This window comes from Orycteropus afer, unplaced genomic scaffold (genome assembly GCF_000298275.1).
Source record: "Orycteropus afer afer isolate SDZICR_OR568_19922 unplaced genomic scaffold, OryAfe1.0 scaffold00028, whole genome shotgun sequence".
In the NCBI taxonomy this organism is placed as follows: domain Eukaryota; kingdom Metazoa; phylum Chordata; class Mammalia; order Tubulidentata; family Orycteropodidae; genus Orycteropus; species Orycteropus afer.
This window is the reverse complement of record NW_006921615.1, coordinates 13,030,619-13,053,794: the sequence shown is the minus strand read 5'-3', so window position 1 is coordinate 13,053,794 and position 23,176 is coordinate 13,030,619.

The window sequence follows — 23,176 nt, the reverse complement described above, 5'->3', positions numbered from 1 at the left end:
GGACCCGACTCATAGCAACCCCTGATGGTGTAGTGCCTAAGGCATTTGACTGCTAACTAGAAGGCTGGCAGTTTAAACGTATCAGTCGCTCCATGGAAGGAAGGTTGGGCAATCTGCTTCCGTAGTGATACCACCTGGGAAACCCAAGGGGGTCATTATGAGTCGCATCTGACTCCATGGCAGTGAGTTTGGTTTGGTTTTTGGTTAAGAATCTCAGGAACAACTGATCCCTAAAATGGAATTGAAGTAAAACAGCTGTAGTCAGTGCCCAAAAAATATGCGAAGCAAAAATTCCTGATGAAACAAAATGAGAGATTATTTCTAGTTTATTATGTATCTGAGACATTGCAAAAATAATGTCTTTTAAACTGAAAGTAGAAATTTTAGTAAGTTTTATTGACTGTTTACTGATAATAAATAACAGCAACTGCAACTAGAATAAAACACATCTCCTAAAGTATATACCAAAGTTCAAGAACTTAACATATCTATTCCCATTCTCCTAGGCCAAATGCTAGCTTAGAAAAGTAAATGGAGATCAAAACATTCTTTTGTATTACTTTCCAATTAAAAACTTAGCTAACAAAATTCTGTCTTATATTTAACTTAAATTCTGTATCTATAATTTTTGAAGATTTCAATAGAGCTAGGACTACAGAGCAGGAGCTCTGGTAGCATAGTGCCTAAGGCACTTGACTGCTAACCAGAAGTCTGGGGGTTCAAATTCACCAGCCACTCCTCGGAAGGAAGGTTGGGCAATCTACTTCCATAGTGATACTGCCTCAGAAACCCAAGAAGGGGTCGCTATGAGTCCGGGTCCGACTCGACAGCACATAACAACAACAACAACAGGAATACAGAGCAGCTTATAAACCTATTTATAATAATCTGACGCTTTAGTCAGAAAGCCGAGTAATTTCCTATCAAACGGAAATATTTTTCTTTTAACGTCTTATAGTGAGAAGATTCTTGACTAACACTTTAAACTGTGCTGTGTAGGAGAAGAAACAAGTTTTTGGATGAACTCTAAAGAATGGTTCTTATCTGATGTTGATAAAGTATAAAAATGTCAAAGCATGGCAATGATAAGATTTTTGAAGCACCCACGGTAATTCCATTCCCACAAATTTCCCAAACTTTCTAACGTGCAAAGTGTTAATGCATAAACAATTAATTGCTGTCTTTGTATAACCTTACTTCATTCAGCCAAATGCTGAGGATACTTGAGCATCAACATTAATCAGACTCAAAAATGGTATAGGAAGATGCCATAAATATCCTTATTTTTGCCAATGATATCTTAGATCTCACAAAGGAAATGGTGAAACTACTTCGACCGCTTAAAATGACTGACGTACCTAATTGTACGAGACAGGGTTCAATCAGAAAACAGAATCTACTCATTAGATTCAACAGGAATGTGTAAAATAAAAATTTAATATCTGTAACAGAGGATTAGAGTAACTGGGATTTGGATACTAAAAGATAGTAATAGCCCTAAAGAATCTACAAATAGCAGATTCTATCTTTAGGACTGAGGCAAAATACTCAATGAAAAACAAATCTTGTATAGGACTTGTTCCACCACCCCAGGGCTGAGTTCCAGACCTCATTAGAGAGGGTATGGTTGTGGCCCACTGTGTGGAAGAGAAGTTTACTGAAGTCAGCAAGAATCACTAAGGATCAGCCTTCTGGTGTGCTGGAGACATGAGGGACCATTCACAGAGAGGTGCCAACAAGAAGTTCACTTGGAAAAAGTTAATGGAAATGGTGCACTGGGGAACTTCCCTCTGGATATTGTGGGAGGCTGTCTTCAGGGAGATGCCTTGCACTGCTGGCTACTACACATGGCAAGAGCCTGCGGAGAGAGGACACACTGGACCCAGATGAAGATCCCTTTCTCCTCTAGCTTCTCCCCAGTGACCTCTGCTGAGGAAGCTTAGCATCATGTCAGCTGGCAATGGAGAAACAATTAGGAACTACAAGCAGGGTGGATTTGGAGCTAAGAGGCAAGAGGTTGGTACCTGACACACTAATCTTCCTTAATTAAAAAAAAAAAAAAAATGCAGTCAGTGGATTTGGCTCTGAACCTACAATTATGGTAACACCACATTACAAATTGAAAATTGTGTTATGTGTCCATTTTTAAAATGGTCATTGATTTCCATCATGAATACTGTTAAAAGCAGAGAAACTAAAACAAATGAAACATTTACCCTTATATAGTAATAGAACTTTCAGGGTTCAAGATTACCCAGCTAAAGATTATTTTTCCCAGACCCTCTTGCAACTAGATGTGGCCAGGTAACTATGTTCTGGCTATTTATTTGGATGTGTGAGGAAGCAAGGTGTACAACTTTCAAGTCATGACATTTAAGAAAGTGGAATGTTTTTCTCTTCTTTTCCTCCTCTTGCAGAGCAGAATTGCCACATAAATTAAAACTTTGGTGTGAGAGAAAAAGAGAAAGAAATTCTATTTACTTAAGTTGGTGTTATTTTAGGTCCTTATCACATTATTTAGCCTCCCAGGTTTATCACCATATTGTTGTTGACTAGAAAGTTAGCAAAATTGTAAAACATAAAGCAGCACAGACCTAAGTAATAATAATAATAATAATAATAATAATAATAATAAATATAATAAATCCATCTGGAAAACTATAAAACCAAAGAGGGGGAGCATCACTATTGTCTTGATTCCACCTCATAGTGACCCTATAGGACAGAGTAGAACTGCCCCACAGGGTTTCCAAAGCTCTAAGTTTTACAGAAGCAGACTGCTACATCTTTCTCTTGAGGAGTAGTTGGTGGGTTTGTGTCATCAGTCTTCTAGTTAGCACTAAAGCACTTAACCACTATACTACCAAGGTTCCTTAGAAAACTACTATATTGTTGTTGTTGTGCTGTTGCTATGTGCCATCAAGTTGGACCCGACTCGTAGCGACCCCTCCTTCAGTTTCTGAGGCAGTATCACTACGGAAACAGATTGCCCTACCTTCCTTCCAAGGATTGCCTGGTAGGTTTGAACAGTCAGCCTTCTGGTTAGCAGTCAAGTGTCTTAGGCACTAGGCTAACAAAAAAGAAAACACACTCACACACAAGTTTTAAACAGAAGTGAAAAATAATGATTTCCATGATAATTTATTATCTCCTATATCCATAAATCACATTTATTTCCTGGAAATATCTTTACTCAATGCTTGAAATCTAATAGTAATAATTAGTCTCATGTTTTATCAAATTATTGCATAATATCGTCATTTTTAAATCCATCCCTCTGATTCTAATGACTGTTCTTGTGCAAGAGAGACCGATCTAAAGTACATGTTGGTCAATTTTAAGCTACATAGGCACCAGTATATATTGCAGTCTTGGAAATTTTTCAGTTTATTCAGATGAACTTAGATATTATGGATGTGTGCTTGTCTGCTTGATTTTCCCTTCAAAAACAAAGAACTTAACTGCCCCAGCTTCTGGAATTGCTGCTGGCAAAAAACCTTTAGTTATCAGCCCTGTCTTGGAACTGCCCACATCTCAGGAGAGTCCAAGGATATGCCTTGCTTTCACAGAAAATAATACAAACCCAGATTCCTTGCCCAAGTGTGAAACAACTTTGAATGGCCATACCAGCTTCAAAATTTTCTGGGGACTGACACTTTGTTGCAAGGCATCACAGACTAATTTCTTTCTTTGAACAATTTTGCTTTTTTTTTCCTCTTCCTTCTCCTACAAATATTAGTTTTAAGAGTACTCATTAATAAATTCCTGCTTATTAGTTTTCATCTCACAATATATACCCTGAGAACATAATCAGCACACAAGGCTAATTAAATAACAGATAGTAGCAGAAGCAGGCAATTCTGCCTGTCAAACTTCAACCTTCCCCCAAATATTACCATCTATTTAACTAGAACTCTGTTATAAAAATAATTTGCAGACATTCCTTAGGGTCTTGTAATTTAGACTCTATAACCAAACCAAACCAAACCCACTGCCATCAGTCACTACTCTGCAGAAGGAAGATGTGGCAATCTGCTTCTGAAAAGATTACAGCCTTGGAAACCCTATGGAGTGGTTGTATTCTGTCCTATAGAAATTCTCTGAGTCAGAATTGACGCAATGGCCATAGGTATTGTATAATGACCTATCAGCTTAAAGGACATTTATATATTTTTCTTATTCAAATATTCATTGCCAGCTAAGCCTTATAGATAGGAAAGTGATACATGTGCTTAAATGACATTCTCTTTTTTTCTGGCAAAAATTTTCTATTTCTCTAGTTTGATGCAATGCAGGATAACTTAATTTTTGGTAGTTGGTGCTGGATTTACTCAGGACGATGGACCATGAAAGTTATTTATTACATTGCATTCTGTTTCTTAAATTATTTTTAAAGTCTCATCTTCAAATACAGTAAGAACTTAATGTGACATAATGAAGAGAAAGGAAAAATTAGAATGAGTGTACTTTTTCAGATTTATTGCTTATAAGTACACTTTATATTACCAATCAAGATATAAATGTAAATTCAAGTATTAAACCAAACAATGATAATTCAAAATATATCTACTTGAATTGATAAAATGCTTTGGACACAAAAATCCTTTTCCATTGGAATCTTAGTAGTACAAAACCAAAGTTAATAGCATATAAAGCATTTTTCCATTGAAGACAAACTTGAATTAATTGACAGTTTTAGTCATATGACCATGAAAAAAACCACTTAACTCTCTGGGCTGTAGTTTTACTGTTTGAAAAACAGGGATCACACAAATTATTCCATAGATATTTAAACATTAACAGAAATTACATCCTAACACTATCACAATTCCTGACATATAATAAGCATATAATACACAGTGGATTTATTTTGCCACCATTACATTTTTCTCAGATTGAAAGTAATCAGATTTGATACATTGTTTCCTTCCTTTTCAAACCATAATCACTTTTTTTTTCCTCCAAATGCACACTTACTCACAATCTTTGAAATATCACAAAACAAAAATTAGCAAGATCTGAATTAGTAAGATTGGAGTGTATTTTTTGTAAGTCATATGCTATATAATTATTGCTCTTCCAAAGAAAATGTGACTTTGATATTCATTCTGTATCACATTTAAAAATTTTGAAGATGAGGAAAAGATCCTTCTGTTGTTGCATGCAGTGACACTGTTAGATTATCTTTCCTCTTCTCAGAACATGACTCAGAAAAAAGTCTTGAAGAATTATGTAAGAACAGAAAAAATTTAATACACATCATTGAGAACAATAATTCTAAAAGGTAAAACTCCTTCAACATAATTTGAAGCACAAATGTAATGTAAAGTGTACTCATATACTTTCATTCTGCAAAAGAAAGTAATTTAAATATTTATAAAATATGATTTACATAAAAATACGACCCTACTTTTCATTTACTGTGCTGTTCTTGTGTCATTCAAAGTTGCCTTCTTTAACTATACATTTGGAAACAAATTATATTATGATCCAAAATACAAAAAGTAAATAGAATGTGGGATGGGGAGCTTGGAAGAAGAAAAGTGACTGCAGGCATAGTAAAAAAAAAAAGCTTCCTTGTTGAATTTTCACACCCTGAACTACTGAGCAGGCTTATTTAAATCTATTTTCCTTTATGAATTATACATGGCTATCATCACTGAGGTACACTCCCAGGGTTAAAAAACATTTTTAACGACAACTTACTGATAAGCTGTCAAATGGGGAAAAAATCCACTCGTTTCCTCAAATCTGTAGTTGATATTTTATTAATATTTTAAATGATTTTCTGGCAATGCATTTTAGGCTGCCTTTGACTTTCCAGGAAGAATTGTATGAGGAGGTTTGATCTCACTTTTCACTTTCAATATATAACACATCTGCATATGTAGTCGTGTAAAAAAATACAAGAGTTTGGTCGAGAGCCTTTTGCAGAGTACACATAGGCTTTTCTCCTCACGTGCTTGTGCCAGGGCCAGCAGGGAAGATTATGCAGGTGTTTGCCTGCAGGAGAATCCTGCTAATTAGGGAATAAAGTAGACGGTGGAAACCAATCTGCAGGTATTTTCAGGTAAAACTGTTGAAGGGACAAGACTATGGAATGACTTGCATTGTTTCAGTAACTGGGAAGTGTGCATCTGTTGCATAAATTCATATGCTGCCTAATTTCTATTATGGATGAGATGTGGGAATCATCACACATTAGGGGTTTCATATAAATGTCTCTGCATAAAAAGAATAACAGTAACTTTAGCAACGATCATTATGATGATAGTAAAAACAGTTAACAGAAAGTTTAATTTAGAGAAGTCTTTTGGGCACTGCCCTCATGACTAGTGGTGTAGCCAGTATTTTTCCAGAACAGGAAGCATGGCAGTCAAGCTTCACCTCTTGCCCTGCTGTGGGCCCATCTTCCAGTGGCACAAATTCCTAGCAATGCAGACTCATCCATCATCTAAATTATTTGTTTACAAAGTACACCAAATATTTTCTGTGCTGGATTAAAAAGATGTAATGCCTGCCCTACAGGATTTTACTACCTGGTTCAGGAGTACTATTTTTGGAAATTTCTATTTTTCTGCTATGTCTAATGGACTTACATATAGGCAATTTCCTTGTTTGTCAGCCAGACAACAAGTTCTGGACCCTGGCTTTAAAGAAAAGATAATTTAGAAGTCTTACTTTTAAAATATTGGGACAGTGGTGTTGAGAACAGCATATCTGTGTTGCTTACCACTCAGTAAGTTTTTTCCCTCCTTTTTGTAAACAAGAAAAATAAATTTAAAGTTTCAAATTCACTGAAATGTCTAAGAAAGGTTAACAGTTATTAAATATAACAATATGATAGAAAGCTATAAATGTGAGTTTACAAGGCAAAGGCTTTAAGGATAAATATATTTTAGTGTAATGCCTAAGGTACTTAACTGCTAACCAGAAGGCTGGTGGTTCAAACCCACTAGCCACTCCTCGGAAGGAAGGTGGGCAATCTACTTCCATAGTGATACCGCCTCAGAAACCCAAGGAGGGTTCGCTATGAGTCGGGTCTGACTCCACGGCACATAAAAACAACAATATATTAGATTCAAGGCATACAGTATTGTAGATATAAGTATATATAATGTATGTGTGTGTATAAATGTGTGTGTGTGTGAGTAGATATATACACACATACACATGCACACAAGCTTCAGGGATAAACACCCATTCAATAAACTGGTATTCAAATAACAAAAACTAATCAGTGTTTTTTTCAGTCATATTCTCTAATATATAATACATCAATTGATATCAATGTTACTTTTATTCATTAGAATGTATTTTATTAATTCATCCATTTCGTTTCATATAAAATTCCATGTCACAACACATTGGTTCAATAAGTGAAACATCAACCCTTAGTTTTTAAATTATGACTGAAAGTCTGTTAACTTTATGTGCAAAAAAGAAACTCATACCTTATAGATAAAATAAAAAAGCATGGGATACAATAAATGTATAAACAACATCTGCATGTGCTATGTTTTGAAGTAAAATTTTTTTTAAACATTCTGAATGCTACATTAGCTACTATAAATTATGTTTCAGAGAATTGTAATCAAGTAAGCATGACTTCTGTAGCACATAACATTCCTCCTTTTGGAGGTTCTTAATGAGCTCTGGTAGCATAGTGGCTAAGACACTTGCCTGCTAACCAGACGGCTGGCAGTTCAAACCCACCAGCCACTCCTCGGAAGGAAGGTTGGGCAATCCTACTTCCGTAGTGATACTGCCTCGGAAACCCAAGGAAGGGTTGCTATGAGTCGGGGCCGACTCAACGGCAAACAACAACAATGAGTTTAGTAAAACCTTTTATGTCTCATTTTTTAATCAGATGCATTGAAATGTTTGAGATCATGACATTTTTTGTGTGTGTATCCCATTTGCATCAAGTTCCAGAAATACCAATCCTAATTTTCACTGTCCTGTCTAAAGTAGCACCAAAATTCAAAATGCTTCTGAATCTCAACATCATGCTAGTTGATTATGTCATCAGAGATAATTTAAGAAGTGTCTTTCACTAACCTAATGCTAAGTTTGTGAAGAATTTATATATCCAGGAGTCATGAATTTACATATATAAGATCCAAGTTTTTGGGATTACATGAAGAATTGTATAAACAAACAAACAAACAAAAAACCACTGTCGTTGAGTAGATTCGAACTTACAGCAACCCTGTAAGACACAGAGTAGAACTGTCCTATAGGGTTCCTAAGGCTGTACATCTTCATGGAAGTAGACTGGCTCCTCTTTCTTTCATGGCAAAGCTGGTGGGTTGGAACTGCCTATCTTTTGCTTAGCAGCCACATGCTTTAAACACTACATCACCAGAGCTCCTAAGAACTGTATAGGTTAAAAAAAAAAAAAAAAATAGGTTTTTGTAAAATTCTAAAAGTAACAGAACACTACATCTTTTAAAATTATTCTATTTATATTGCTCCAAAACATAACAATAAATTAGCATAAGTAATTAGCTGTTTTCATCTTGTTTTATAGTCATTGGCCTTACATTCTCATCTGGAGTGTTTGTCAAGTAGAACACTGATCACAAATGAGAATGATCTAAGAATAGTGTTTGGTGGTGTATAACTTGAAATTGTGGAGAGAGCAGAAGCTTGTAGTTTGATGGACCAGATTTATAATTGACTGTGTTGAGATACTCAACTTCTTTTAGATATATCCCTGATTTGTAAATTGAAAAGAATAGTAATAATAATAAATAACATATTGGGAACAAATATCTTGTGTTTTTTTTTTTTTTTTTCTTTAGTATTACAGGTGCATGAATGTAGAGGAACTGTGTCCCAAAACCTGTACTTAACAAATTATATGGAGAAGCCCAAGCTATAATAGGAAGTATGGAGAGTGTGAATCTATTTCACATCTGAAAGGGGTATGAATCATTGGTTCCAGGAGGTGAACTGTGGTAGGCAGAATTCTAAAATGACCCAAAGATCCCTGCTCCTTGGTGTACGCACACTGCATAATTTGCTCCCCTAGAATTTGAGGACTGGAAGTACTGTGAATATGATAGTTTTCACTCTGCTATTAAGTTACACTGTATTAAAAGGTGAAGGAATTTAGAAAATATGATTGTTGTTGTTGTTGTTGTTATGTGCCGTCGAGTCGGCCCCGACTGATAGCGACCCCTCCTTGGGTTTCCGAGGCAGTATCACTATGGAAGTAGATTGCCCAACCTTCCTTCCGAAGAAAATATGATAAAGTTTTCAAATTGGTAGATTTTGAGTTAATCAAAATAGAGATCATCCCACGTGGGTCTGATTGAATAAGATGAAATCCCTTAAAAGAGGCACTGAATCTTTCCTTAGCAGAGAAACACTCCCGGTGTTGAAGAAGCAGTCATGCTGTGACCTGCCAATAGTGAGGGGTGGTCTATGGTTATGGCAACTGTGAGAAGCTGAATTCTGCCAATAACTAATGTGCTTAAAAAGGATCCTGAGATGAGAATGTCATTCAAATGATACTTTAATTACAGTCTTGTGAGACTCTGAGCAGAGGACTCAAGACTCACAAAGTCAAGGCACACAAAGACGGTTTTGGTTATCTATGTGCTGCTCTAATAGAAGAAAATACCATAAATGGGTGGCTTTAACAAACAGGAGTTTATTCTCTCACGATTCTGGAGGCTTCAAGTATGAGTTCAAAGTGCCAGACCCTAGAGGCTGGGTAAAAGCTTCTTGACCTTGGGCTTCAGCTATACCTTTTGCTCTAGCCCACTGAAGCTAGAGCCATCTCTTCACTCAGGCAGCCACTGGCTGCTGGGGCTAGCAAACTCAAGGTCAACAAGTGAACAGGCGTGGTACCAATATTACCAAACCACACAGCAGGCCATTGATTCAAGTCCATTAAAAGTCCCAAGATTGGCAGAGCATGGCAAGCTGCTGAATGAAAACTTGGCTACCTGGAGGGTCCAAGCATGCCAAAAAGCTAGAGACCTTCCCCAAAGCTGCTTCTTCCATAGTGGAAGCAAACCACATCTCTAAAACAGCTACTCCAGTAGATTCTACCATGGAGTTGCCAGTCTCACCATGGGGAATAACTACCACCAGCTGCCCAGTCACTCAACCAGTCCCAGTCAACTTGATACACAACCTTAACTACCACATAGACCATTTACCCAATGAAACTATTGAATATTAAATGTCTGTTGTTATAAGCTATTAAATTTATGGCAATTTGTTATGAATTAATAGAAAGTAAATACATCTACCAGCAAAGTTCATGAGAATTAGAGATAGTCAATATAAAGTATGTGCAACTTACCCATTGAAAATCAGTTGCCATCAAGCTGACTTCAAGTCACGGTGACCTCATGTGTGTTGAAGTAGAAATGTGCTCCATAGCATTTGAAATAATTGGTGTTTTGAAGTAGATCACCAGGCCTTTCTTCCAAAGTATCTGTAGGTAGACTGACACCTCCAACTTTTTGGTTAGCAGCTGAATTTCTAACCATTTACACCACTCGGGACTCCACGTGAAACGTCATTATTAGTAGCTGTTGTTGAGTTAATTCCATTCATGGCAACCTCATGTATGCAGAGTAAAGCTGCTATGATCTTTTGGAAGCAGATTGTCTGTCTTCTGAGATGTCTCTGGGTGGGTTGAAACTGCCAGCTTTTCAGCTAGTAATGGAGTACTTAACTATTTGCACCATCCAGGAGATATTAGTGATATAAGTAACATGTTCACCATGACTAGAAAGGTGAGATCCTGCAATGAAAAAAATGAGGGGTATTGGACAGGCAGTAGAGGCAGAAGTTTTAAATGATTAGAAAGATGATTGAATGTGGAGAAAGAAGGGTGAAGTCTGAGGTAATATTCCTATGAAGACCCAAAACAGTTTGCAGTTGTATGTAGATGACCCTTTTTCTTTGGAACTATCTAGTCAAATAAGTTTTGATTTCATGAATCATCATAGGTTCATGACAGTGACATTAATTTTCTCATTGCCAGTATCTTCTGGTGATATATGCAGTGTACATCAATTCTGTAACATCTGAAAGACTGGAGAAGAGAAGGTAGGTGTTACCAAGATCACTTTGGAGGCCATCAAATTTGCTTTTTCTGTTTCTGGAAACATCAACAGGTATATTGAGATGTGACTGGATGAGAGAGAAGGGAGTAGTAGCAGATTGGATCAACGTGACTAGGAAAAGAGTGGACAGTCTAGAATGATTGTCCTAACTCTCTATGGTTTTACAGGCATTTTCACTTCTTAGAAAATACTGTGAATCTGATTGTGCACTGTTTGTAGCTGTCCTTATCCTTTATTCTGATAAAAGCAGTGTTTATGTTTTCTGCTTCATTTCTGATCCAGATTTGGTGATCTTGAAAGTCTAAAAGTTTCCCCATATAAATGAAAATTCTTGCTGGAAAAAAATAGTTATCAGAAGAGATTTATGGTATTATAACTACATAGGCATTTCTTTTGCAACTGTAACTTTCACATCTACAGAACATAGTTATGCAAGTGTATATATCTACTTTCTAACAAAGTTGTCAATTTCTGCCACTTTAATATATTTAATATGTAGTTTGCATATTTTTAGACATTACAGCTAAGGAATCAAAACCAAACAAGTAAAATAAGTAGAAAATCAGTTGATTTTCTGAAAATTTTGCCTTGGGTATGTACTCTGAATAGAAATCGGAAAGAAAACATTTTTAACTAGATACATATTTTTAGCTAGATGTTTTTTAAAAATTGATAAAAACCTAAACATGATGGCAGTTTGTTATTAGTAAAAAATCATGATCTGAATTACTTTAAAGTGAAAAAGTATTCTTTTTTTTGATAATTTGGTGTTTTCATGAAGTAGGATTTGCTTATAATATAATATTATTGCACTGAATTCTAAGAAGTCTATTATATTAGTTATTTACTTATTTACTTACAGAAAGCCCAAGAATAGTAATTTAAAGAGACCAAAAATTGTTCATAATACAAAATAAGAAATGCAGGGGAAATAGTCAATAGCTGATCCAGTGGCTCATAGATAGCATCAGAAACTCAGCTCTTTCTTTCTTCTCTTTCTTATTATATAAGGCTAGTCTAATGTGCTTGCCACTTCATGGTTGTAAAATGGCTGGTGTATCTCTAAGACAAAGGTGTGTGTGTGATATGCAGAACAACAGAATAGGGGCAAATGACCAGAGAGGTTTCCCCATAAGAAGTCTTTACCATTTTATTTCTGAAGAGATGGCTTTCCCATGTACTTCTCTCCATATCTCATTGGACAGACCTGTTACATGGACACCCTTATGTCACAAATAATCTTGATATTTTAAACATGTAACTTATTACTTCTCCAAACCAAATCAGCATGCTGCCAATTGTGGGTGGAGAGGGAAGGCTATAGGTAGACAACTGGTTTGGCAATGTTTCCCACACTTGCACACTTGCCAAAACTCTCTTATAGCAGCAGAAATTCTCTCCTATTATTGTTTATAAAAATGTCATCACATAATCTATTTATATTAACTAAATCTTTCATGTAATATATATTTCTGTGAAATGGAAAGTAGAGATTATTATATAAAACTATCAAACAGAAGATGTGATGTTAAGATTTTTTAGTGTAATTCAACAAACTCTTGAATGTCTAAAATCATGCATGTTTTTATTCATTCATGCATTGTTCATTCAAAAATTAGTTATTGAAAAATCTACTATGTAGCAGGAGCTGTGTTAGACATTGTGGATACAGTGATGAGAAAGAACAGGTATAATGCCTTGGTAATATGACTCTTGCCATCTAATACAGAGACAGACACAAATAACATGCAAATGCATCTAAAATACAACTGTGAAAAGTAGTATCAAGTGGTATGAGGTATTATGAGGATAATTAATGAATCACTTCATTTAATCACTGAGGTGAGGTGCTAGATGATTCAGTGTCCAGATATTAGCCTAAAATGAACCTTGGCCTCAAGGAGGTTACAGTGGGAAATTGTGTTTGGAACAAAGAGAAGGTGAGAAAGCTAGACTAAAAAATTAGATTTTCAGTATTGATTCTTTTACTCATATAAACCAAACCAAACTAAACTCACTGCCATCAAGACGATTCCAGCTCATAGTAACCTCATTGGGTTTCCAAGGTGGTAAATCTTTACCAGAAGTAGATTGCCTCACCTTCCATCCATGGAGCAGCTGGTAGGTTTGAATGGTCAAACTTGGTTAGAAGTCCAGTGCAAAACTATTTGCCTCTACTTTTATTTTGAGTCATAAAATAATCTAGAAATCTCTGGACATTGTCTTTGCTAACATTCCTTTGTAGGTATGTGATAGTGTTCAAAGAGTATGACAGAGATGGATAGTGTCTTAATGGTGAACGTAGTATGCTGATTCAGTGAAATCATCAATGAAATAGTGTTCATATTTACTAACGTCATATGATTTCATAGTCACCTTTTTTATTGGTAGGATCTCTATGCTTGTTTCTCTGCTGCTCATTTCATCATTCCCTCTCTTGGTGCCCCCAGCATATATAATACACAAACTAGTGCAAGTTGTAGAAAGATTATCTCCAGGTTTCCATGCAGTGGATGGCACTAGCCATTTATAACTGTATACAATATCCTGAGGAGCTCTGGTAGCATAGTGCCTAAGGCACTTGACTGCTAACCAGAAGGCTGGTGGTTCAAACCCACCAGTCACCCCTCGGAAGGAAGGTTGGGCAATCTACTTCCGTACTGATACCGCCTCAGAAACTCAGAGAAGGGTTGCTATGAGTCAGGTCCAACTCGACGGCACATAACAACAACAACACGATATCCTGTAGAGAATAACTGTATACAATGACCATAGATAATAGTTTGCGGATGTTTCTAAATAATCCTTCTTCAAAGAAAATGAGTTACGATTTTTTTTTGTCTGTAAGTCAAGGTTCATCTACCATACACAAGGCCTCAAATGATGAATCTGAAATATAAATGCTTCCAAAAGTTATTTCTAATGTAACTTTGAAGTCTTTGATGTCTTGAAAGCGTACTTTCTGGAAGGCTTTATAACTTAAGCCATAGCTGCTGTCCTCTCAATAATCTAGGAAGATATATTCTTGCCTGGTTGCTCAGTTAAAGAAGTAGAGCACTAAAATGCTGATTCTCAGGACACCGAACAAACATACACAATAGAAACAAGCTTATGCTCATCTTTCCTTTTACCAGGCAGATAGTAAGCACTGGAACCTAACAACTGCCGCTGTCCTTGCTCCAAGCATTCTTGTTCTGCCTAATTATCAGTTCTGCCTTCTGGTTACATAGAAGAGGTAAATAGCTACTTGTTCTGAGTCCAAATATCAAGGATGATTCCTTATTGCCTAAGGTATTTTTCTCACCTAATCATTAACGACTGAAATTCAAGAAATAAAGTTAAAGCCTTTCAATCCATAGTTAAGAAGTTTTAAATAAGCAAATGCAAAATTGCATCACCTTGCCTTTTCCAAAGAAAAGTCACTTCCATATGTGAGATTTCATTTATCTTCACAATTCCCCCATGTAGCAGCCAGAGCAAATGCATTTGACTCCATTGCACAAATCAGAGAGTTGAAGTCATGGAAATTTTTACTAAGGAAAAAAATAAAAAGGGGGTTTAGAGTTTTGTAACTCTTTCTAGTTCTTTCTAGTTCTATATTCATTTTCTGAATATATACCTAGAACAGAGTCATTTTAGCTCATACACAAAATAAAACTGATTTTAGATCTTTTAACCCTAAAGCTTATTGAGGTAGAAGGAGAAATTATAAAAACCATTAACCATCTTGGGGTGGAGAATTAGAAGGAGTGACGTTATATTAGGAAAAACAGAAGAAGAGAATTGAAAACTGAGGTAAAATAAGAGCTGCCTGGCATGATGGAAAGAATATACACTTCTAAATTAGACAAAATTGGGTTGGTTCTAGCTTAAAAGTTTACTAGCTGTGTTACTTTGGAAGAGTCTCATAATCTTCCTCTGTAGAATGTAGCTAATAATATACCATAAGAGTAATAAATATACAAAAATGAATGTAACACTTAGCATAGTGCATATTACCATGTTAGCTAGTCATAATAGTGGCAGTAGAAATACTGGTAGCAATGGTGATCATAATAGCAACAGTAATAATAGGATTAAATGAGATTTATAAACGGCTGTCGGTTGTTCAGCACAATTTGCTGTTTTCTGACTTTGTACTCCCACTCTTACCATTTTCTGACATCACTCCATTGTAATTATGCCATTTCATATTTGTTATTTAATAACTTTGGATCTAGACTTCTACTTTCTGTCCCTCCCCTCCTTATTTAATCCCGTCTCCTTTTCTTAAAAATTCATGTATTATGTTAACATTAAGAACGATATTGTTACCTTTTTAGCCTTCAGGAGTTTTATGGAAAAGTATTCATCAAGAAATAATAATAAAGCCTTTTGCTTCCATGAAAATATTTCCTGGCTAAGAAGTCTCTGAAAGGTCCATACTTCCTTAAGAGAGGAAGTAAGGCTCTCTGAGTCATTGTGTAAAGCCAGCGGTAGTGAAACCAAGGGAAGGTTGTGTGATGTGTTGCTTTTCACAAGAAATCTCTGAATCCTGGGCCAGATGTCAGAGAGTGTTAATAGGTCTACTGGTTTACCTTGTAAATACCTTATAGTAGACACTTGGAAAACTTCAAAGTTAAGGACTCAAGGGTTTAACAGGAGTACAGAGAGCTAAATGTAGATGTCCCTCAACTTGGTTCATTTAGTCACCAAAATTTACAAAGCAAGTTCTTTGTGTCAGCTTCTCTTTTAAGGGAATTGAAAAATAAAGATCTAAAGATAGCATTTTGAACTCCTGCTACAGCTCCAACCTTCCTGCCATAGGGTAAAACTTCAAGAAGCTCTAAGTAACCTTTAAGAAAGCAATCAGTTAAATCAAAACTGAATTTATGCAAGAAAGGAGCCAAATAGTCCCATGGATTTGATAAAGCAATCTCTCACAAAAAGGTATAAAGTATAAACTTAAATTGATCACTAAGTGAGATTACAAAACAATTCTGGTTTAGGGCTTTCATGAGAAGCCAGGTACTTGGGGGCAAGCGTCAGGGGCCAGAGTCTGCACCTATCTTCAAACCCTGAAGATAGTCTCTTAGAGATTGTATTCTCAGCATTAATCAAAAGAATATCACACCTCTAGATACACAGTTGATTCCAGCAGTGGTCAAAATGCCAAAGGTGCTAGTGACTAAAGGAGATAGTAGCAAAAAAGTGACTACCTTTCAAGATAATTGGGGAAAAGGAGGCGGAGCAGGATGAAAATGGTAAAGGAGGTACAGATGGGTAGGAGTGTGGTTAAGGACACAGAGAGATTGGAGAGGAAAGAAAGTGTGTCTTGTCAGTTCAAATTTTATTAGAGGAATTTATTTAATGCAAAGATAACTTAGTTTGGCACTTCTGACGTGTTCCCATGTACCACCACCCCTTCTAGAGCAGTGGCTTTGCTTACCTTAATTCTGAAATAACATAAAGCAGGATTTGAATCCTAGTTTTCTGTTAATTAGATGTGTATCTAAAGCTTCAGTTTCTTCACAATTGAGTTGTAGGAATTTTCACTTCAAAGCAGTCACATTATATAATGTGTGTAGAATTTTGAGTACCTGCCAGGAAAAAAGTACCAGATAAATGGTGATTGCGAAATCCAGCAAGTTTGCTAAATAACTGCAGATGCATGGGTCTGGCAGATCCAAGGCTACTTTTCAGAGAAAAATTGGCAAAATCTGCAGTATTATTAAAACTTATTTGCATTTAAATAATAGCTAGGCATTTCTACCACTGCTTTTCACATTCACTCTATCCACAATATCCTCCAGTACAAAGAAATGTTCTTTAGAAGATATAAGTAGAATATTTAAAAAATATAAACAGTTTCTAAAGAAATCAAGGCTTTTCTCTTCTAACCTATGCCTAGAAGAACCTAAGAAACGATCCTTTGACCATCACCTTGTCATATTTGGGCTGCCACATGAAAGTGCTCCACTAGATAGGCTAATATTCCCTCTCCTATCCCCAGGGCATGTGACCACAAAACCAAAGTGTCTAAAATTCTCTCTAAGCCTTATTGAAACACCAAAATTTAATCAACCTTAGTACAGGTAAGGTACATGGCAGTCCTTTGTAGAATAATATGTTCCAGTTACAGGGAGCATGAGCTCCTTAGAAACCAGAATCAGGCCTCAGGGCCATAGTACAAGGTTCATGTAGGGAGCTCCCGATCACGGAAGGCAATGGCTGGAACAAAAAGTATTCTGGGTAGCATTATATCTACATGGATCCATCCCAAGTGATCATTCTTATTTCTTACACTGTCTCTTATCACATAGCTTTCTATGGATAATAGCCACTTGTTCATGTTATTGGGATTTTTATCACAGCAGTGATCTCTTCACAAATAATAACAACCATGGCCACAACTAATGTACTCATAATGGTGGCTGAGAACTTCAGATGGGAATTGAGATAGTTGATCAATTGTTGACCAGCACTTCCAAATATCCTAATGAGGGATGGCTTTCTGTAGCCATGAGACAAATAATAAAAACTAAATCAACTAGTAGTAAAATGATTCATTTAATTTTTCTCAGTTTAGACATGGATTATCTCAATAGGTTATGAATTCTAGTACCATTTCTACCACTAACTTTTTGATGGAATAATGATTCTGTGAATATGTTTTCTTTCTTTTGTCTTAGAAACACTGTGTACATGTGTATGTAAGAATGAGAGAGAAAGATAGGTATCAGATAACGGAACCCATCTTCTTTGGTATATCATGAGAAATAACTAGTATCAAGATCAGATTTCTAACTTATTTGGAGAAGTTTGCAGCAAATTTGTTTGAGATTTGTCAATGCCAAGTTCATCTATCATGGAACCACCCACTCTGTTTCCTCCAGGGCGATTGTGACTCACTCCCAAAATATTTGTCCTTGGGAATATTGTTTTTCCTTATTCCTTTTATTTTAACTCCCTTTGATCTGTTATAATCAATTTAATACCCTTAATTGTTTTTTATCTGGAGACATTCATTGCATCTGTGTCTCCTGATATGGCCTATTCCCTGTCTGCCAGTTTAATTTCCTCACAAATCTGGACCAAAATAAAAGGATGTTGCATGTGAACTAAAAGAAGAATTGGTGTGGCTCTGAGAAATTAAAAATGTTTTATACACTAAGTTCCAATGCAATAGTTTTAGAGTTTGATGTTTTCTTGGTTTCAAAAATTGGCATTCTCGTGACTTTGTTATTTTTGAATTAATAGTGGAATACTCTATCATGTATTATACACTGGAATAATCTGTTATATATCCACATTGAAATGAAATTTCCATTTTAGTTGACAAAGTTAAGTAATACTGCTAGCAAGATTGTATACAAAAGATATGGTAACTCCAATTGTCCAGGTACAGTAGAAGTTGAGCTTTATTTACAAATTAATTTGTTAATATTTTTTTTAAAAAACTATAACCACATGTACCAATACAGTTTTGGGCACCATGTTTTTATATTGCATCTCTAAATATTGACATTTTAGCTGCTGTTTAATAATCAAGAAATATAATTATAGCACAAAAGGGAAAAATAAAAAATAAGATGTTAATGATTTAGTTGTTCTCCCCTGAAATGAAACTGATGCAGCTACATAATCTTTAGAAATTTAAGAGTTACAAAAATTGAACAGACGTCTTCATTCATTTATAGAATGACCAATTATAAAAGTTATGGGTTTTTATGGGCACCTGGTCTGAAGAAAGTTTTCCTTTGCCATGAATTTAGAGATTTCATTTTGTTCTTTGCATTGATCTTCATATTGCCCTGGACATGCCACTGAAATCTGCAAAATTTTATTGAAAGAAGGTCTTTCTCTGGCTTCACATGGAGTTCCTTAAACATCTGGCAGGAGTAAGTGTTAAACCACAAATAAAACTTTCCTTGACTCATGGGAAGAAAGGTAGTGATTTCCACTTGACCTCACCAACTAAAAATACAAATTCTGCTGTTCCTGTGTCAATCACTGTTCCCCAGAATGCACTTATCCATTTAAGCACTTTACCTTTTATGTTTGTTCATCATTTAGCTCTCTACAAATTTGACATAAGCTATTTAGTGTGGTGTTTTAATTACAAACTAATAATAAATAGTGGTCATTCTGTACCAGACCTAACACAAGAATACTAACAGATGAAGTTTTGGTGTTGATATTGAAGCTGATTGATACTAATAAAAATGAGCCTTTTTTCCTTTCTCTTTGCAAGCACAGATAACTCCTACAACTAACAATCTGTGTTGTCTTTATCTTTTACACTTTCTCTGACAGCAGAAATAGCATTTGAAGTGTTAAATGATAAGTAAAAGTGGAAATAATTTGCAGTAGTCTCTGAATTGAAAATAAGCTTATGGAAATACAGAGCTGCAAACTCCTCTATTTGACTGGAAATTGTTGTTTTGTCTGTATACTTAACTCCCCATATGTAAGTGGAAAGACTATCCCTTCTCCATCCCTTTTCCCCACAACACTAGTCATTTTTAGCAAAGCAAAGAATTTGTGAGTTTATATAGCAGGGTTTTCCTATCTTTAGACATCCAGCAATGTCCCTTTCAATACTTCATCACAAATTAAGCAGAATCTCCTTCCTTGTTTGCTGATGTTCATATTGAATTAGGAAAAAAGTCCCTTTCCAGATCCTAACACACACCAGTCTCCTCATCTTAATGCAATCCAGTCAGTGTGGAGATAATTAACAACACTCATTGCTCCAACTTTGTTCTTTACTATTTTTTTTCCCTGCATGAAAATATTCTTATATCTCATGGTTCCCTATTGTTTCTTTCATTTATACATGCATTAGTCCATTATTTGTGAAGTGTCTACAGTGGTCATAGCACTGAACAAAGTCCTCAGGAATAAATAATAATAATAATAACTAGAGCCTCTGGAGAATAGGAGCTCTGGTAGCATAGTGCTTAAGGCACTGGACTTCTAACCAGAAGGCTGGCAGTTCAAACCCACCAGCCACTCCTAGGAAGGAAGTTTGGGCAGTCTGCTTTCACAATGATACTGCCTCAACAACCCAAGGAGGGGTAGCTATGAGTCAGGTCTGACTCAACGGCACATAACAACAACAACAACAACTGGAGCAGACAGTATTACAGGGGATCAAAGATATATAATAGGCCATATACTCATAGAAGAATCAAGCAAGTGTAAGATAATAGTATATAAGCACTATGCATCGCTGCTGAAGGCATGCAAAGTATGAAAATGTTTGCTGTGAGCCATATGTGAGAAAAGACAAGTTACTCAGGTATTATGCCAAGACAGAGTTAGTGAAGGAAAAAAAAAAAAAAAAGTAGAGGCAATCATGTGCGTAAAAGAAAATTGATGGAAATAAGTGTAGTATGAATGGTATTAAGGAAGAACATCATGGAGATGGCCTAAGAATAATTTCCTCCTATTTTATGTGGTTAACTGCATTTTCACAAAGCCTGAAGTCCCATCCTTTTTTTTTTTTTAATTCGAATGGCAAATACACTTGACTGTTTTATTTCCCAATAGTAGTGTTCTATCCAAATTTTCATAAGGTAGTTTTTTCTGAATTCTTAAAGCTTTATATCTTTTTTTTTCCCCCAAAGAAAACTTCATCTGAAGCATTGCTTATAATGGTTAACACAGCTTTATCTTTTCTTCAGGTCTGAGTGTACTCCTTATTTCTATATTTATGACTATAGGAGAAATGAGATGACTTCTGCTATTACAAATTCTGTTCAGTGGCTACTTTTAGTTAAAATTCTTAAGAATCACATTTCTTTTACGATGCTAATCTAAGTAGATGCTCCTACCATATCCTTTCTTGACCTAATCTTAAGGTCAGGGTTTGGTTATCCAAATAGAATACAATTATTGAGCCATGCAAGGTACACTGCTAACATATATTTAAGTTAAATACTCACTGCTTGCAAAGCACAGAAGATAGAAAATATATAAGACATCATCTTTGCACTGAACACACTTATTGTCTGCACAGCATAAGAACATGACAAGTTAAATAATTAAATGTGTCATCAAAAATATCTTCTAACTGATCATAATATGATGATGTATTGAGAGTATCAATGAGTAGCATTGAGAGTCAGAACTGAGTTTGGAGAAGATGAAATCTCCAAATTAGAAAACAGACAAAGAGAAGAATCCTAGTCAAGAACACAACTGAGAAATGCTTTGTGTTGAGACTTGATAAAAAGTCACTAGATCAGAGTCATAAAAACTTGAGAGAAATTACTTAACTTTCTAAGCCTCAGTTGTCTGTCTGAAAAATGTGAATCCTTATGTCACCTTTCTTTACTTTACCAGAATTTTGTGAAATTGTGGTAATGAGAGAATTGCGGGTACGGCAACTCCTCAAATGTTCTAGTGCTGTGCAAACATCAAGAGATTTTAAAGTACAAGAAATAAGCAGTCATCAAATCTTGGGAATTTACGATGGCTGTGAAAGTGTTGTTTTTCTTCCACTAACAGCTTGAATTTAGAATATTCATAGACACGTGCTGAGTCCAAATAGTCTAGAGTCTTAATATTCAGAAAATGGACAGAAAACCTAATAAAGGAAAGTGCTTATTTGATGATTCTCTCTTCTACTACCTTTCTGTCCTCAACATTTAACACTCTTCAGCCCATTGATGACTGTGCAAGAAGGGCTTTTATACTTTGAGTCTAGATGGGCTTTGTACATAAGTAGATGCTCCTACCATATCCTTTCTTGACCTAATCTTAAGGTCAGGGTTTGGTTATCCAAATAGAATACAATTATTGAGCCATGCACACCCAACCTCGTTTTCTCCATCTTCATCTGTTCTTCATCATTTTATAATCCATGTGGAAAAATTGTTCCCCATCACTACCACAGAGTGGTACCAGTAATATTTATTTTTTTCCTGAACAAGATAATAGTATATTATGAGATTAGGAAGGAAATGTGATCATCACAATGCATAGTAAAGGGAGTGTGATCCCTGAGTGAGGGTAGCTCTTTTCCCCTGTTCCATTCTGATAACTCTGCCATTTTTTTCCTGCTCTGTAATAATATTGCTCTGTTTTTTTTCTTTTTCTTTTTCTTTTTTAATCTGTCTCTTCATCTTAGAAGTTTCATCCACAAGAACTTACTTTATCAGTGAACTTAAATTTCAACCTCTGAACATGTTACAGGATCAAATTAAACTACAGATAATTTTGTTCTGAAAACTGAGTGTCATCTGTAATTGCAATACTGATGGGGGAAAAACACCCTAATTTTAAGTCCTTTGTTATGAATCCATATCTTCTCTGTAAAATCAGAGTGTCAGTCTTGCATCCCGTGGAACCAAATAAAAAAAAAATGTATCATACGGTTACACAGGATATGACACCAACTCAATAAGGCATTGGGGTGTGTAAAGAAAAAAATCACTGGTATGGAGAAAAAGGATGAAAGTAATATTGGCTGACATTTTCTTATTATTAGTGTTCTTTTTAATATCTAGCATTTTCTGCCCCTTTATATTGGTTCAGAGTTTTATGATCAATGACATTTAAATAAACTCAAACTTTAGGCCCCCATACTTAGTATTTTAAATGGTTGTTTTTTAATTTGCTTTATCTACTTCTCTTTTATCTTATTATATATATTTGCCTAATTATAAAATTTAACATGTAAGACTTTTCCAAATAAGATATATTAAATAAAGTTGTAGGATTTAGTGAGTACCTAGTTACAAAACTATAAAGGGAGTTTTCAGTCTCTCTTTGCTGTATTTTTACATAAAATTCAATGTCTTAAATGTTACTACACTATTTTCACATGTATGGTTTGTGGTTTTGTTTTTTTTTTTTTGGATGTTTTAAAAAGAAAGATGATGAAAATTGTTTTATTTGGTAATACATTCCATTTCAGCACTGCACCAATTCTTTTTCATTATTTTGACATGAAAGTGACTTGATACTTTTCTGTTATATTTTTTTGACCTTATACTTCTTTTATTCATAAATACCTAACTTGGAATTTTAATATACTCTGTTCTCAACAAAGTTCAACATTTAAAGACATATATATATATATATATATATATATA